Genomic DNA, 15792 nt, shown 5'->3' on the forward strand with positions numbered 1-15792 from the left:
TTTATTTAAATTTGGGGTTTTTGTGTTAATTTTGTTTTGATGGAGTTTTTGTGTTATTTTTGTTTTGATGGGTTTTTTGTGGAAGGATGGTGACACCTCTGAAGTTATAACTCGCGGACCGCATTAAAAATAAAAAAATAAAATAAAAAAATAAGTTGTTTCACCCTCTATTTGAGATTCTCTCGATGAGTTATTCAGAATATAGGGACATAAGTAAAACAATTTTAAGAAATAAAAATGTTTTTTTATTCTTTTGCTTTGAATAATTTTACGGTTTCATCACAAAAATAAAAATAAATCCAAGATGGTATTGGAGTAGTAGTTTTTTAAGATTATACTAGCGCCTGCCGATGCTCTGTCTTTGGGAATAATAGAAGTCAGTACTACGACATTGTTTTGAGTACAATTAAATCCCTGAAACTGGACCAATTAAAAATGTAAGTGGACTAAATTGAAAAGGTTTCAATTGTCAAATCTTCCATAGAGTACCATTCAGGCTTATTCCTATAGGTATGTTAAAAAAAAAGCTGTTCGGCATATCAGGTGGCATGGCAAACCAATTGTGCCATTATGGGAAAACCAATAAGCGACAGAGATTCTAGCAATCGATATTAAGAATAACGCTGGCGATAATATGATTATCGCAGGCGTTATACATTATGCCGAGCGATATAAATAGTATCGCTGACGCTATTGATTATATCGACCACTGGATTCTTTTCATCGGCTATTTCCACCCTAATGGTTCCAATATATACGCTCTCATATTTCTCCAAGGTACTCACACCTACTTCAACCTATATTTCACCAATTTCTCTATCTCTATTCTCATTTCAAGTTTCAGTGGCGAGATCCAATGAAGAGAGGAATATTATTATGAATCAGTTTAGATTACAACAAGAAATGCATCGAAGGAGGATGCAACAACTTGACAATGAGGAAGCTGAAGATAATAAACTCGTCGACATTTTGATGCTAGTACATACGGGCCAAATACCGAGAGTTCCAGAGCCACAAGAAGTATTCTCAAGAAGGTATACTTATCGAGGGAGGGAATTTTACCATCAGAAGCTGATGCACGATTATTTTATTCCCAATTGTGTGTACTCTGATCGAGATTTCCAAAATAAGTCGCCTCTGTTTGAAGATTTGAAGCATGGAATTTCTCCCCAGGTTCGTTTTATGATAAACGGCCACCAGTACACTCATGGCTATTATCTTGCGGATGGTATCTACCCAAAATGGTCCACCTTGGTTCAATGCTACCGTCAGCCTCCTGCCAGTGCATTAGGCTGTTCATATCGACATTTTAACGATGCCCAAATGGGAGCGAGGAAGGATGTGGAACGCGCTTTTGGAATTTTGAAGAGGAAGTTCGCTATCACTTGTGGCCCATGTCGTGGGTTGAGTCCTCGTGAAATGCACAAGACTATGCTCACTTGCATAATTCTTCATAACATGGTAATTCAAGAAACCCATCGTAATCCGGAGTTGACTAACTATGACGATGAAGATTTGCGACCGGAGATTCAACCACAAAGAGGAGTCCCCGCAAGGAATTATGCTCAAATGACTAATTACATTCAGAACCGAAATTTGTATAACAATTTAAGAGATGATCTGAGATTGAATCTTTGGGCAGAGCATGGAAGACAATGAGTTATGTATTTTTATTTAGAGGGATTTTGTGTTTCCCCCTAAAAAAATATAGCTATTTTGCAATACCAACTTTTTAAATTAATAATTGGTGAAACCCCCTTTTGGTTAACTTTGCCGTGACTGCTTAGTTAACTTTGCACGTGCACCGTACGTGCATCACACATGTGTCATAATAAAAAAATGAATTCTCCATGAGACATAAATACCCTTGTACAGCTAATGATTCTCAACCTTTAAATTTTTCTGCCTCAAATCTGACGGTCCTAACCAGCTAATAGTGTCAGTTTGTCGCATATGAAGACATGTGATCACGAGAGAACCACCACAAGTAATAGTTATTACTTCTTCGTCTTATTCATTCTCATTTTTATGCTTTAGTGAAACAGACTAAAAAAATGGATGTATTTTGGATCTGGTGGTCATGGTTAAGTTTATTGAAGGAGTAAATTTCAGATTCAGGGAATCTTGCCGATCAATGATAGATTTGTTATTCAGAAACTTGTTATATTTGAAATGGGTTTTTCTTAAGTTTTGTTATGGTTGAACTTTGATTAATGGCTTCTTTAACATAGCCAATTGAGGTTTTTCGTCAAGAACAATGGATATACAGGATTACATTTTTTCTGAATATTCTTTAGGTTAATTGGATTTGAATAGAATGATTTTTTAAATAAAGGGGGATTTTGTGTTTCCCCCTCAAAAAATATAGCTATTTTGCAATATCCCTTTTTAAATTAATAATTGGTGAAACCCCCTTTCGATTAACTTTGCCGTGACTGCTTAGTTAACTTTGCACGTGCACCGTACGTGCAGCACACATGTGTCATAATAAAAAAAATGAATTCTCCATGAGACATAAATACCCTTGTACAGCTAATGATTCTCAACCTTTAAATTTTTCTGCCTCGAATCTGACAGTCCTAACCACCTAATAGTGTCAGTTTGTCGCATATGAAGACATGTGATCACGAGAGAACCACCACCAGTAATAGTTATTACTTCTTCGTCTTATTCATTCTCATTTTTATGCTTTAGTGAAACAGACAAAAAAAATGGATGTATTTTGGATCTGGTGGTCATGGTTAAGTTTATTGAAGGAATAAATTTCAGATTTAGGGAATCTTGCCGATCAATGATAGATTTGTTATTCAGAAACTTGTTATATTTGAAATGGGTTTTTCTTAAGTTTTGTTATGGTTGAGCTTTGATTAATGGCTTCTTTAACATAGCCAATTGAGGTTTTTCGTCAAGAACAATGGATATACAGGATTACATTTTTTCTGAATATTCTTTAGGTTAATTGGATTTGAATAGAATGATTTTTTACATAAAGGGGGATTTTGTGTTTCCCCCTCAAAAAATATAGCTATTTTGCAATATCCCTTTTTAAATTAATAATTGGTGAAACCCCCTTTCGATTAACTTTGCCGTGACTGCTTAGTTAACTTTGCACATGCACCGTACGTGCAGCACACATGTGTCATAATAAAAAAAATGAATTCTCCATGAGACATAAATACCCTTGTACAGCTAATGATTCTCAACCTTTAAATTTTTCTGCCTCGAATCTGGCGGTCCTAACCAGCTAATAGTGTCAGTTTGTTGCATATGAAGACATGTGATCACCAGAGAACCACCACCAGTAATAGTTATTACTTCTTCGTCTTATTCATTCTCATTTTTATTGTTTAGTGAAACAGACAAAAAAAAATGGATGTATTTAGGATCTGGTGGCCATGGTTAAGTTTATTGAAGGAGTAAATTTCAGATTCAGGAAATCTTGCCGATCAATGATAAATTTGTTATTCAGAAACTTGTTATATTTGAAATGGGTTTTTCTTAATTTTTGTTATGGTTGAGCTTTGATTAATGACTTCTTTAACATAGCCAATTGAGGTTTTTCGTCAAGAACAATGGGTATACAGGATTACATTTTTTCTGAATATTCTTTAGGTTAATTGGATTTGAATAGAATGATTTTTTAAATAAATGAATAAAAGCTTGTCAGAGATTAAGAATCCTATTGCTTGAATGAAGAAGGAGAATAAAAAATTAACTCACCATTGAATTGATTTGCAATTTTGGGTTTAAATCTCAGATTCAACTTGCAGGGTTAATGGCGACCCCTCTTTTCTTTCTTCTCTTTCCAAACAAAGAGAAAAATTGATGGGCGTCTGAAAAACGTATGAAAAGTATAATACATGTGAGGGTACTTTGGGTAATGCACCGAATTTTTTGTTTAATCCCCACCACGTGTACCCTAATACTGAGTCAGCTAACTAGGTGGTCACGGCAGCTATAACAGAAAGGGGGTTTCACCAATTATCGATTTAAAAAGGGGGTATTGCAAAATAGTTATCTTTTTTTGAGGGGGAAACACAAAATCCCCCTTAAATAAATGAATAAAAGCTTGTCAGAGATTAAAAATCCTATTTCTTGAATGAAGAAGGAGAAGAAAAAATTAACTCAGCATTGAATTGATTTGCAATTTTGGGTTTAAATCTCAGATTCAACTTGCAGGTTTAATGGCGACCCCTCTTTTCTTTCTTCTCTTTCCAAACAAAGAGAAAAATCGATGGGCGTCTGAAAAACGTGTGAAAAGTATAATACATGTGACGGTACTTTGGGTAATGCACCGAATTTTTTGTTTAATCCCCAGCACGTGTACCCTAATACTGAGTCAGCTAACTAGGTGGTCACGCAGCTATAACAGAAAGGGGGTTTCACCAATTATCGATTTAAAAAGGGGGTATTGCAAAATAGTTATCTTTTTTGAGGGGGAAACACAAAATCCCCCTTTTATTTAAGTTTTATGGATGCAACAACATTTCCAAACAATCAACTTTTCATTTCAACATATCAAATTAAAATGCAACAATAACAGTGTCATCATTTCAACATTTCAACAACAACATATCAAATTAAAATGCAATACTTTAAATTAAAACTTAATTTAATACATCAATCATTTAGAGGAACTACTACATCAAACTCATCATCAGTGCCATCATCATCATCATCACCATTGTTGTTAGTAAATCCAGCTTGTTGTTCAATCTGTGCTTGAATTCTATCAAATTCAATTTGACACACATGTCTTTGTTGGTCGTTCATAATTGAAGTGTTAGCTTGAAGAATGTTATGCTTATCATAGTCAAACCCAAATTTTTCTTGAGAAAGACGACTTTTTTTACTCTCCCTGTTTTGAAATTTCATATCAAATGCTCTTTGCTTCTCAACGGTCTTTTGATGTTCCATAAACTCCGTCATGTTAAATCTGCCGGAACTCCCTCCTTCTTGAGCTAATTTTCTAGCTAGTCTTGCATTGTTCCTCCCTGGAAATTTTCTCTTACCACCATCCTCATAATTATTAAAAACTAAGTTACTGTTTTGGTTTCTTGCAGAATCTGGTGTTGAGGGAGAAAAATTTGGTGTTGAGGGAGAAGAATTATATGGTGACCTTTCAGGTACTTGTTGATTAGTTATTAAGAAATCTGGATTATATTTGTTCAACACCTTCAAAATATGATAACAACTTTCGAAAGAGAACTGTTTACCATGTTTTCGTTGCCAATCTAAACGAACCTTTGTTTCAAAATCAACATCGTTCTGACCACTCTCCCTGCTCTCTTGGCTTGCATTATCAATGCAACATAAGCGGCTACTTCCATGTTGATTACAATGAAGTGTTCTGCCAATCCTTTTGCATCATGAGAATTGATGTTCATGGTTTTTTCTTCATATTTCAAAAATATATTATCCCACATGGTGTTACCATGTTGTTGTGCACCATCGATACAATCTTGGGTAAAATAAACATAATTACGACAAATGCATTCATCCTCTATCAGTGTGTATTTTGCACCACGGACTTTGACTATTTTAGCTTTGCCTTTATCTTGACTTTGAGATTGTTAATCCATATTACAAGAAATGAAAAAAACTGTAGAGAAGATGTGATTGTTATAGATTTTAAGAAGAAGATTGAGAAATTCTAGAGAAGTTTAGAAATTCTGGGGTGAGTTGATATGAAATTGAAATTAGGTATTTATAGGGGGGGGGGGAGAAATACTAGTCGTTGGATTAAGATATTGTAAGCGATGATCAGACCACCGAGCGACAACTTGACTAGCGCTGACGACTTAATGACCAACGAGCGCTGGCTTGAGCATCGAGCGATGGACACTCTATCGCTCGCTGGAAACTCATTCGTGTATGCCTATATGTTATTCCTGGCATATTGGCATATGAGTTTGGTACTTTGGCATACCCATAGTGGGTGCATATATGCTAAATATATGAGTTTGGCATATGCATAGGAATAGGCCTCATGAATGACATCGTTACATCAACTTATCTTAATACCAAAAAGACCGATATGATGAATGTTGTAAGATAAGAAACACATTATGAGTGGTTTGAGAAGAGAAATACAGTGATCAATTAGAGCAACTCCAATTATGAACGTGAGCCTCGAAAAGTAGAAGAGACGCTTATAAAGATCAATGAATCTGCAAAGTTTCAACTAGCTGTTTGAGGGTGAAAACAATTTCTGCTGATTTTGGTAATTTTGGGTGTGTGGGTGAGAAACAAGTCTAAACCCTAAACAATGTACTGCAAGGGAGTACTTCAGATTCGAGAGATCAATCTGTACAAATCCGTCCTAAACCAAGAGATGGACGTTCCAGACTTGCTTCGGTCACAAAGTGGAGGAGAAGGGTTGGTTTTGGGGAGGGAAGCGAAGAGAGTGTTGAGACCAGAATAGTTGATTCTGGAAGAGTAGTTGTTTTACGACTTGCATCAGAAAGTGGGAAGCTAATAGATGGGAAAGCTAGCAAATGTTTTCTGAGTGTTGTATGCTCCTGACCAAAACTTGTCGTTCGGTGGAAATATGTAATGCCTATTTATACAAGTCGAAGTGAAACGTACTCTGGTCTCATTAAGAAATGGAAAACGGGTGAGTAAATGTGAGGAGGTGGTAACCGGTAACGCCTAGAATTGATGTTCCATAAAAGAAAGCGTTTCACCATTACTCCCTGTATTTACTAACCGCCTCATCCTTATGACACTTTCTTATAACGGGCATAGCGTATGCCGCACGCTATAAACCGCCAAACCAATACCCAATGAAAATCCCCCAGTTTGTGACATGCATTGATGTCTCGAGTGTTTTCATGGAAAACATGTAGCACGTTGTTGTTGTCTGGAAAGTTGATCTTGGGAGACTTGTCGGCTCGGTGGTGACCTTCGACGGTCGAGATTTTGCATCTTAAGAGGAAAGGTAGCCATTGATTATTGCAGCCCTTCGTTTGGTAGCCAGTGACATGAAAGCATGATCAGTATGGCTTTAATATGGCCTAGTTTAGGCACGGCCAAAAGTTAGGGTTTTGGCTTTGTTTAGGCGCAACCAAACTAGGGCCAAAGGTTGCCATGCATTAGCTGGTAACCTTGGACGGCTAAGATCTGCACCTTAGATGAAAGAGTGGCCGCTGATTGTTACAGGCCTTCGTTTTGGTAGCCGCATAGGGAAGTCCGTCATGGTATGGCGCGGCAAAGTGGTTGGAATGCCATTGGCACATGTGGCATGGCATGCCTTGGCGCGGTTTGGCGTGGCCAAAACTAGGGTTTTGAGCCAAAGGTTACCATGCGTTGTTTGGCGACCTTGGACGGCTAGGATTTGCATCTAGGATTGAAGGGTGGACGTTGATCGTCGCACACCTTCGTTTTGGTAGCCGCATAGGGAAGGCCGGCATGGTATGACGCGGCAAGGTGGTTGGCATGCCATTGGCACATGTGTCATGGCATGCCTTGGCGCGGTTTGGTGTGGCCAAAACTAGGGTTTTGGGCCAAAGGTTACCATGCGTTGTTTGGCGACCTTGGACGGTTAAAATTTGCATCTAAGGTTGAAGGGTGGTCGTTGATCGTCGCACACCTTCGTTTTGGTAGCCGCATAAGGAAGGCCGACATGGTATGGCGCGACAAGGTGGTTGGCATGCCATTGGCGGGGCCAAAACTAGGATTTTAGGCCAAAGGTTACCATCCGTTGTTTGGCGACCTTGGACGACTAGGATTTGCATCTAGGATTGAAGGGTGGCCGTTAATCTTCGCACGCCTTCGTTTTGGTAGCCGCATAGAGAAGGCCGGCATGGTGGGGCCAAGGCAAATGGCGCGGACGGCTTGGCATTGTGGGGCCAAGGGTTTGGCACGAACGGCTTGGCATGGTGAGGCCAAGGCAAAGTGTGGTTGGCTTGGCATGGTGGATCCAAGGCAAGGTGCGGTTGGATTGGCATGGTGGGGCTAAGGGTTTGGCATGCCATTGGCTCATGGTGCGGCTAGCATGGTTGGGGCCAAGGCAAGGTGCGGTCGGCTTGGCATGGTGGGGCCAAGGCAAGGTGCGGTTGGCTTGGCATGGTGGGGCCAAGGCAAGTGCGGTTGGCTTGGCATGGTGGGGCCAAGGGTTTGGCATGCCATTGGCGCATGGTGTGGCTAGCATGGTTGGCATGCCTTGGCGCGGAGATGTGGCTGGCATGGTTTGCCATCGGCACAGTGGTGCGGCTGTCATGGTTGGCATGCCTTGGCGCGGAGATGTGTCTGGCATGGTTTGCCATTGGCACAGTGGTGCAGCTGGCATGGTCGGCATGCCTTGGCGCGGAGATGTGGTTGGCATGGTTTGCCATCGGCACAGTGGTGCGGCTGGCATGGTTGGAATGCCTTGACGCGAAGATGTGGCTGGCATGGTTTTCCATCGGCACAGTGGTGCGGCTGGCATGGTTGGCATGCCTTGGTGCGGAGATGTGGCTGGCATGGTTTGCCACTGGCACAGTGGTGCGGCTGGCATGGTTGGCATGCCTTGGCGCGGAGATGTGGCTGGCATGGTTTTCCATTGGCACAGTGGTGCGGCTGGCATGGTTGGCATGCCTTGGCGCGGTAGCACGAGAATTAGGGTTTGGCATAGATGATGTCAGTCGATGTTAATGGTTCTGCCGTGGAACATGACCCATAAAAAAAAGGTACCCCGGTAATTCTTGCGTGGGCATGCTGATTGATTCAATAAATGCGCTAATGGTCGTAGTTATGTCATATCATATGTACAGTTTTACGATTTTGACCCTAAGCTAAAAACCACCATCAACATTAAGTCCACTACTTAGCTCGGAACATGAGCATTGTTGCGAGGTAAGCATAAGATGGTGACATGCAAGGACAAAATCAAAATGGCAAGTCATGAAAAGATGGCCAGGAAGACCCGGCTAACCTTTTTCGAGAGGTAAGGAGAATTCGTGATTCTTGTGTTGGCAGCCTTGCATAGATTCTACTTGTGGTTTTGCTGGCTAGGCCGTGAAGTGGTGAGATGTAGAATGTTGGATTGTCTTGGTCACGCGTCATCTTGGATGGGTAGGGAACGCGGAGGTGCTGGCTCAGCAAGTTGTTGGCGTTGGTCGGCTCGAAATGGGAGCCGTAGGTATTGTGCGACTTGGAATGGAGTCGCATGCATTATATTGGCTTGGAATGGAGCCGTCAACGTTGGTCGGCTTAGAATGGAGCCGTCAGCGTTGGTCGGCTTGGAATGGAGCCGTCAGCGTTGGTTGGCTTGGAATGGAGCCGTCAGCATTGGTCGGCTTGGAATGGAGCCGTCAGCATTGGTCGGCTTGGAATGGATCTATCTTGAGTTCCTTGGAAGGATGACGACTGGCTTCAGTTCCGTAGGATGGAAACTTTGTCTGAATTAGGGTTTGGCATGCCGAAACCCTAATTAGTGCCCTTTACTAGAATCGCTGTAGAATTCTCGTACGCACTCAGATTTTGATGGTCCGCCCCTCCATTCTGAACGGAAAAGAATTTCCTATCTCCCTACGCGGGAATATGTAGGTTTTGAGCTCGATCGGGAGGTGAAACAGTTCGACAGTAAAATTCAGGAAGAATTGCGGGCCCGTGGAATGATGACAGCTTGCTTTAGTTCCGTGGGAGGATGATGACTTGATTTGGGAAGATAACAACTGGCTCTAGTTACGTGGGAAGATGATGACTTGCTTTGGGAAGATAACAACTTGCTTCAGTTCCCTGGGAAGGTGACGACTGGCTTCGGGAAGATAACAACTTGCTTCAGTTCCCTGGGAAGGTGACGTCTAGCTTCATGAAGATAACAAGTTGCTTTAGTTCCGTGGGAAGATGATGACTTGCTTTGGGAAGACAACAACTTGCTTCAGTTCCCTGGGAAGGTGACGACTGGCTTCAGGAAGATAATAACTTGCTTCAGTTCCCTGGGAAGGTGATGACTGGCTTCGGGAAGATAACAACTTGCTTCAGATTTTAGCATGCTGCAACCCTAATTAGTGCCCTTACTAGAATCGCTGTAGAATTCTCGTACGAACTCGTATTTTGACGGTCCGCCCCTCCATTCTGAACGGAAAAGAATTTCCTATCTCCATGCGAGGGAATATTTAGGTTTTGAGCTCGTTCGGGAGGTGAAAACAGCTCGACAGTAAAATTTAGGAGGGATGTTGCGAGCCCGAGGTGGCGTAGTCGCGCCCAGTTATCCGTTTCATGGAGCAAGAAGGTATCTTTATTTTGTTCAAACTCTAGAAACTCCATCCGCATGAAAAGAGATATTGACCTTCTTCTGTTTTCTGTTGCCCGTCCGGATCCGCGCCTTCTTCTGCAGTGTCTCTCCAATGGATTCCAAAATTTACCGAACTCCATCGCATTCTTGGGACCGATGGATGAAATATGTACTCGCCAACGACCATGTTAGGGCTAGTATTGGAGATTGTGGTTACGTTGTCGGTCAATTCTCGGTTTTAGGTTGTTCAGTGCCTAGAATTTCTGACCGTGATGATGATGTGCTGTGAATGCTTGTATGGTCGAAATATTCCGACGCCACTTGATAAAATAGATGAGTTGGGAGACGTTCCGTTGCCGATGTATTGCTATGAAAGTCTTCAAGGACTTTGTTCCAAGCGACATCCTTCAAACCATCTTCTGAATCTTGGACTATCCTGGTTGAGGGGAATGAAAGCGTCCCATGTTGGTAGTCCCCATGTATAGCATACTTTCATTGCATCGCCTTGAATCCACGTCCACGGGATTCGATGCAAGCTTATTGTACTCTTCTGGATGTGATGCCGGGATGCTCAGAATATCACATGGATGAAATATTCTGGGTAGCGAAGAGGTAGAAAATGATAGAGTTATGTTGTTTATCGTGGCTCCCTCTGTTTCTTCAGGAAAATGTTTCAGCCGCGTCTCTGGAGTTATCTCACGAATCTTTGATGGTCGTCGGGATGGACTGCGATGATCGTGGTAACAAGGTAGGTTGGATGGAATTGTATGGGCATACATGGAAGTAAAGGTATTGGCCGGATGCGTTAGCGAGCAAACTGTCCATGATCACGAGTTTTGGCAGGATGGATTAAAAGGCGGCCATGACTATGAATAATGACTGGCTGTGATCATGATCCTTGACACGGGGAGCGTGGTGGTATGATCTTTTGCAAGAAGAAGCGGCGTTGAAGCAGCTTCGGCCCTTGGAGAGGATGTTGAAACTGAAAAATCCAAACAATGAAGCTTCGGCTTCGGATCCTAGAGCAGCTTTTGGAGAGAACGCTGAAGCGGAGCGGCTGCTGGAGCGAGTGTTGAAGCGGAGCCGCTGCTGGAGGAAGTTGAAGTGAAGTGGCTGTTGGAGCGAACGTTGAAGCGGAACGGCTGCGTTAATCAGTGTGTTGTCAAACTGGACACCCTTCAAGCGAACAATGGTTAGGAGTACCCAGTTCCATTAGTGCATTTATTGAATCAATCAGCATTTATTGAATCAATCAGCATGGTTGGCATGCCTTGGCACAGAGATGTGGCTGGCATGGTTTTCCATTGGCAAAGTGGTGCGGATGGCATGGTTGGCATGCCTTGGCACGGAGATGTGGCTGACATGGTTTGCCATCGGCACAGTGGTGCGGCTGGCATGGTTGGCATGCCTTGGCGCGGAGATGTGGCTGGAATGGATTGCCATCGGCACAGTGGTGCGGCTGTCATGGTTGGCATGCCTTGGCGCGGAGATGTGGCTGGCAGGGTTTGCCATTGGCACAGTGGTGTGGCTGGCATTGTTGGCATGCCTTGGCGCGGTAGCATGAGAATTAGGGTTTGGCATAGATGATGTCAGTCGATGTTAAGGGTACTGCCGTGGAACATGACCCATAAAAAAAGGTACCCCGGTAATTCTTGCGTAGGCATGCTGATTGATTCAATAAATGCGCTAATGGTCTTAGTGACGTCATGTCAGATGTATAATTTTACGATTTTGACCCTAGGCTAAAAACCACCATCAACACTAGCAAAATAAGAATATCTCAAAAATAAGAAGCGAAACCCTTATCAACCATGAACATTATGGATTCAAAAAAGGGTATATTTATTAAATACTCATAGTTTTGACACCTAACAAATATACCCTTATACAACAATAAATATACCCCTATCATTCAAAAACCTTATCCATATAAAAATAAATTACCTTAACACCCTTAGTAACATAACATATTTGTTTATTCCAAACTACAACTGAACAAATATACCACCACTTCACTGCAACCCCGCCATTCCACCACCACTAGCACCACCAACATTCCACCACCACTAGCACCACCAACATTCCACCACCACTAATATGCCACCACCACTGGAACACCACCGCCACCACCACCATTGCCGCCACCATAACTGTCAGTCCGCCGCCACCACCACTTTCGCGGCCGTCGGTACATCGCCGTCGCCATAGCGCCACCGCTGTCGCCACCACCGGTTGTGTCAACAAACAAAGTTGATCCCTAAAAAAATCAAAAAATAAGGAAAAACAATATGGTGTTGTAGATGAGGAAAAACAATTTGCTGGTTTTCAGGGAAATGAAGAGACGAGCGTGCGGACGAGACTCCTCAACCGAGCAAACTGCTTAACCTCACACAGATGCACTGCAATGGAGTTCTTAGTTTCGAGAGATCAATCTGTAGGACTCCGACCTAAACCAAGTCAATGGCCGTTCCAAAGTCAATTCAGTCACAAAGAGGGAGATAGGTTGATCTATAGGAGGGAAGCTGAGAATTGTGTGGGATAAATGATGATCAAGGATTGTGAGTGTGTTGAAGGTTTCTGCAAAATTGATGAACTGCTGAATGTTGAGTTCGAATAAGTTCTGGTTGATTGATGGAATTTCTGAGAGTGATTGCTCGAAAAATTGTTATTGTTCAATCGTGGATCCAGAGACTTATTTATATTGTCAGAATAACGAACACATTGATCCCAGTAAGTGTGATGGTTTCATGAGTGGAAGAGTGTGAAAGTGGGAGATCGTGGTAAAACCAATTCCGTGTCGTGCTGAGACTTGGTTGATCGTCCACCCACTACTTTGATAACTCCTTCAACCGTTTGCACGACTTACTCACATTTCTCATCGTGGATGAATCCACGTGCCGTAGGCCTCCAGACCAAAACCCTAATTAATATCCCCCCATGTGACATGATTGATGTCTCACGAATCGTGGAGTCTGCATGACAGACGTGTGCTAATTAGTCAGTTGTTGACTGATTAGACAGTGAGTCTAAGTTTTGTTGAATTGAGCTGTGATTCATGGATTGAACATACGTGTTCTTATGTTGATATTGCTCGTATTAGAAAAGATTGGAAATTCGACGATGAATTAATGAATATTGATAGTTGGATCAATATTCAAGCAACTGAGAAAGTATTGCTCAATTCGACAAATCACTGAATATTGATAGTTGGATCAATATTCGAGCAACTGAGCAAGTATTTCTCAATTCGACGAATTACTGATAAATTACTGAATATTGATAGTTGGATCAATATTCGAGCAACTGAGCAAGTATTGCTCAATTCGACGAATTATTTATTGGTAACGTGATCCAATAAAATATTAATAGACTATCGACTATTATATAATCAATGCAGGTGTTGATTGCTGGATCAACATAAATTTATTAGTGTTTGAACTTGATCAGAATGATGAATTCGTGGAGCGTTTGTTCGAAACCCTAATTTTTGATCAATTGTTCGACCATTGATGAATTGCTGAAAATAGGTCGTGAGTGAGGGAGGGACCAACCACATGGAATAATGGATGACTATGTGGTGCCCGAGTTCTCGAGTGAGTGTGCACCAGGGTCCTGAGTTGACCGTTTGGTGAAAGAATGATTATTAAATGCCGGTTTCATCATTTATTGAAATAGTGCTCGATTGTGCATTAGGTGATAAAACCTAATTATGGAAAAGTGAGGGACCGACCAAGAGGGCATGAAACCGGCCCTTGGTGGTCATGGGACCGACGAATGGTCGTTTGAGCAAATTCCAAGTTGGTTGGAAAGAGTTTGGACCCAATATGAGCAATTGAACAAATTAGGTCAAAATTATAAGAATATGTGGGACCGGATCCTTGTAAGACTTAGGGCCGGCCTTGGTCGATCAAGGAAGCATGCCCGTGTAGTCACAATGTCCGCGTCTCAGTTCTGAGAGTTTCGGTATTTTCTGATGTGCGTTTGAGCAATATTATGGATTTTCAGAAGGGTTTAGTCTTGACTGAAATTCTTGATTTTTTTGCTCGAATGAGCGTGTGTGCTCGTTTGATCAATATTTTGCGAATATTAAAATGAGGATATTTTAATATTCGTATTATTGTGAATATCCTAGCCGGTCGTGTGACCATGTTGACTTTTGGCTTTTTCGTGGTTTTAGCAATATTTGAGAAAATATGAAGAAACCATGATTTTTGCTCAAACTGAGGAGTTTCATGAGATGAGAGAAATAATAATTCTGAAAGATTAGGGATTGTTAGGTGTGCGACCAACCACGTCTAGGCCATGGCCGGCTGGCTAGGTTGTTGCCCGGTCTCGGAACACCTTTTCCTATTTTATGTTATTATTTTTCATGAAACCGTGAAACTATGGAGAAACCATGAGTTTTGTTGAAACAGAGAAGTTTCATGAGATTAGGGAAATAATAATCATGAAAGGACAAGGGATTGCAAGGTTTGGGACCGGCCACGGCCAGAGCATGGCCAGCCGGCTAGGTTGCCCGGTCCCGCGACACCTTTCCCTATTTTATATTATTTTTCTCATGAAACCATGAAAATATGGAGAAACCGTGAGTTCTGCAGTCGAAAAAATTTTATTTATAAGATTTCATGAAAACCAAAATTTATTTTCAAAGCATGAACTTTCACAAATACTTTTAGGAACTTAGGTTCGTTCGTAGTAGAAGTAATAAATAATGATCCTTAGAGTTAGAGGAATTTTTGAAAAGACCTATAGTCCATGATAGAGTTTATTTGTGAGTTTTCAAAATTTTATTTGGAATGTGCAGACTTTTGCAAAAATATAAAAGACTCTCGTTTGAGCAGAAAAAGTTATTTTTTTTTTGTTTAACTCACGTCAAAAAGATTTTTTTTTTTAAAAACGCATGTGAGTTTTTTTATGAAAAATGAAATAGCAAATTTTGAGCAATTGTTAGAGATAGACAATTGTATTTCATGATTTTATGATGTGTGTTTGCGGCATAAAATCATGGAGCGTTCACATGGAAAGTTTATGTGAACTGTTCATAGTTTCGTGAAAATTCAAGTGTTGACTTTTAAATGATGAGTTTTGCTCGGCTTTGCAGGTTTGAAAGGACGAGCAAGTTTTCGGAGTTTTACATTGCTATCACTAAGTTCGTGAAACTGTAAAAAGGTAAGAGTTAAGGATTATCGTTTTTGTTATGAATTCGATATTAGCATATTTGTAACTGTGCGCTTCTGGTTTCAGATAATGGTGACTTCCAACAACAGTGATTATGATTATGATTATTCCTCTAGCTCTTCTGATGAGGATTCCAAGGTTCCATAATAGGATTTTTGCGGTAGAATCTCGCGCCAAGATGGACCAATCATTGAAGAAGGCTAAGGAAGCCATAATAGTCATGTCTCTTGATCAGCTGAAGACTTCCCGTGATAGAGTCTCGAAGAGGATAGCCGAGGATGAGATAGTAGCTGAGTACCGGGAGAAGAGGCTTCGAATTCCGCGCAAACGGTTAGCCGCCGAGTAGAAGCTTCGCTCTCGTCCTGATGGTGTAGCCTCGGATTCAGACGCTGAAG

Source organism: Papaver somniferum, chromosome 5 (assembly GCF_003573695.1).
Source record: "Papaver somniferum cultivar HN1 chromosome 5, ASM357369v1, whole genome shotgun sequence".
Lineage (NCBI taxonomy): Eukaryota > Viridiplantae > Streptophyta > Magnoliopsida > Ranunculales > Papaveraceae > Papaver > Papaver somniferum.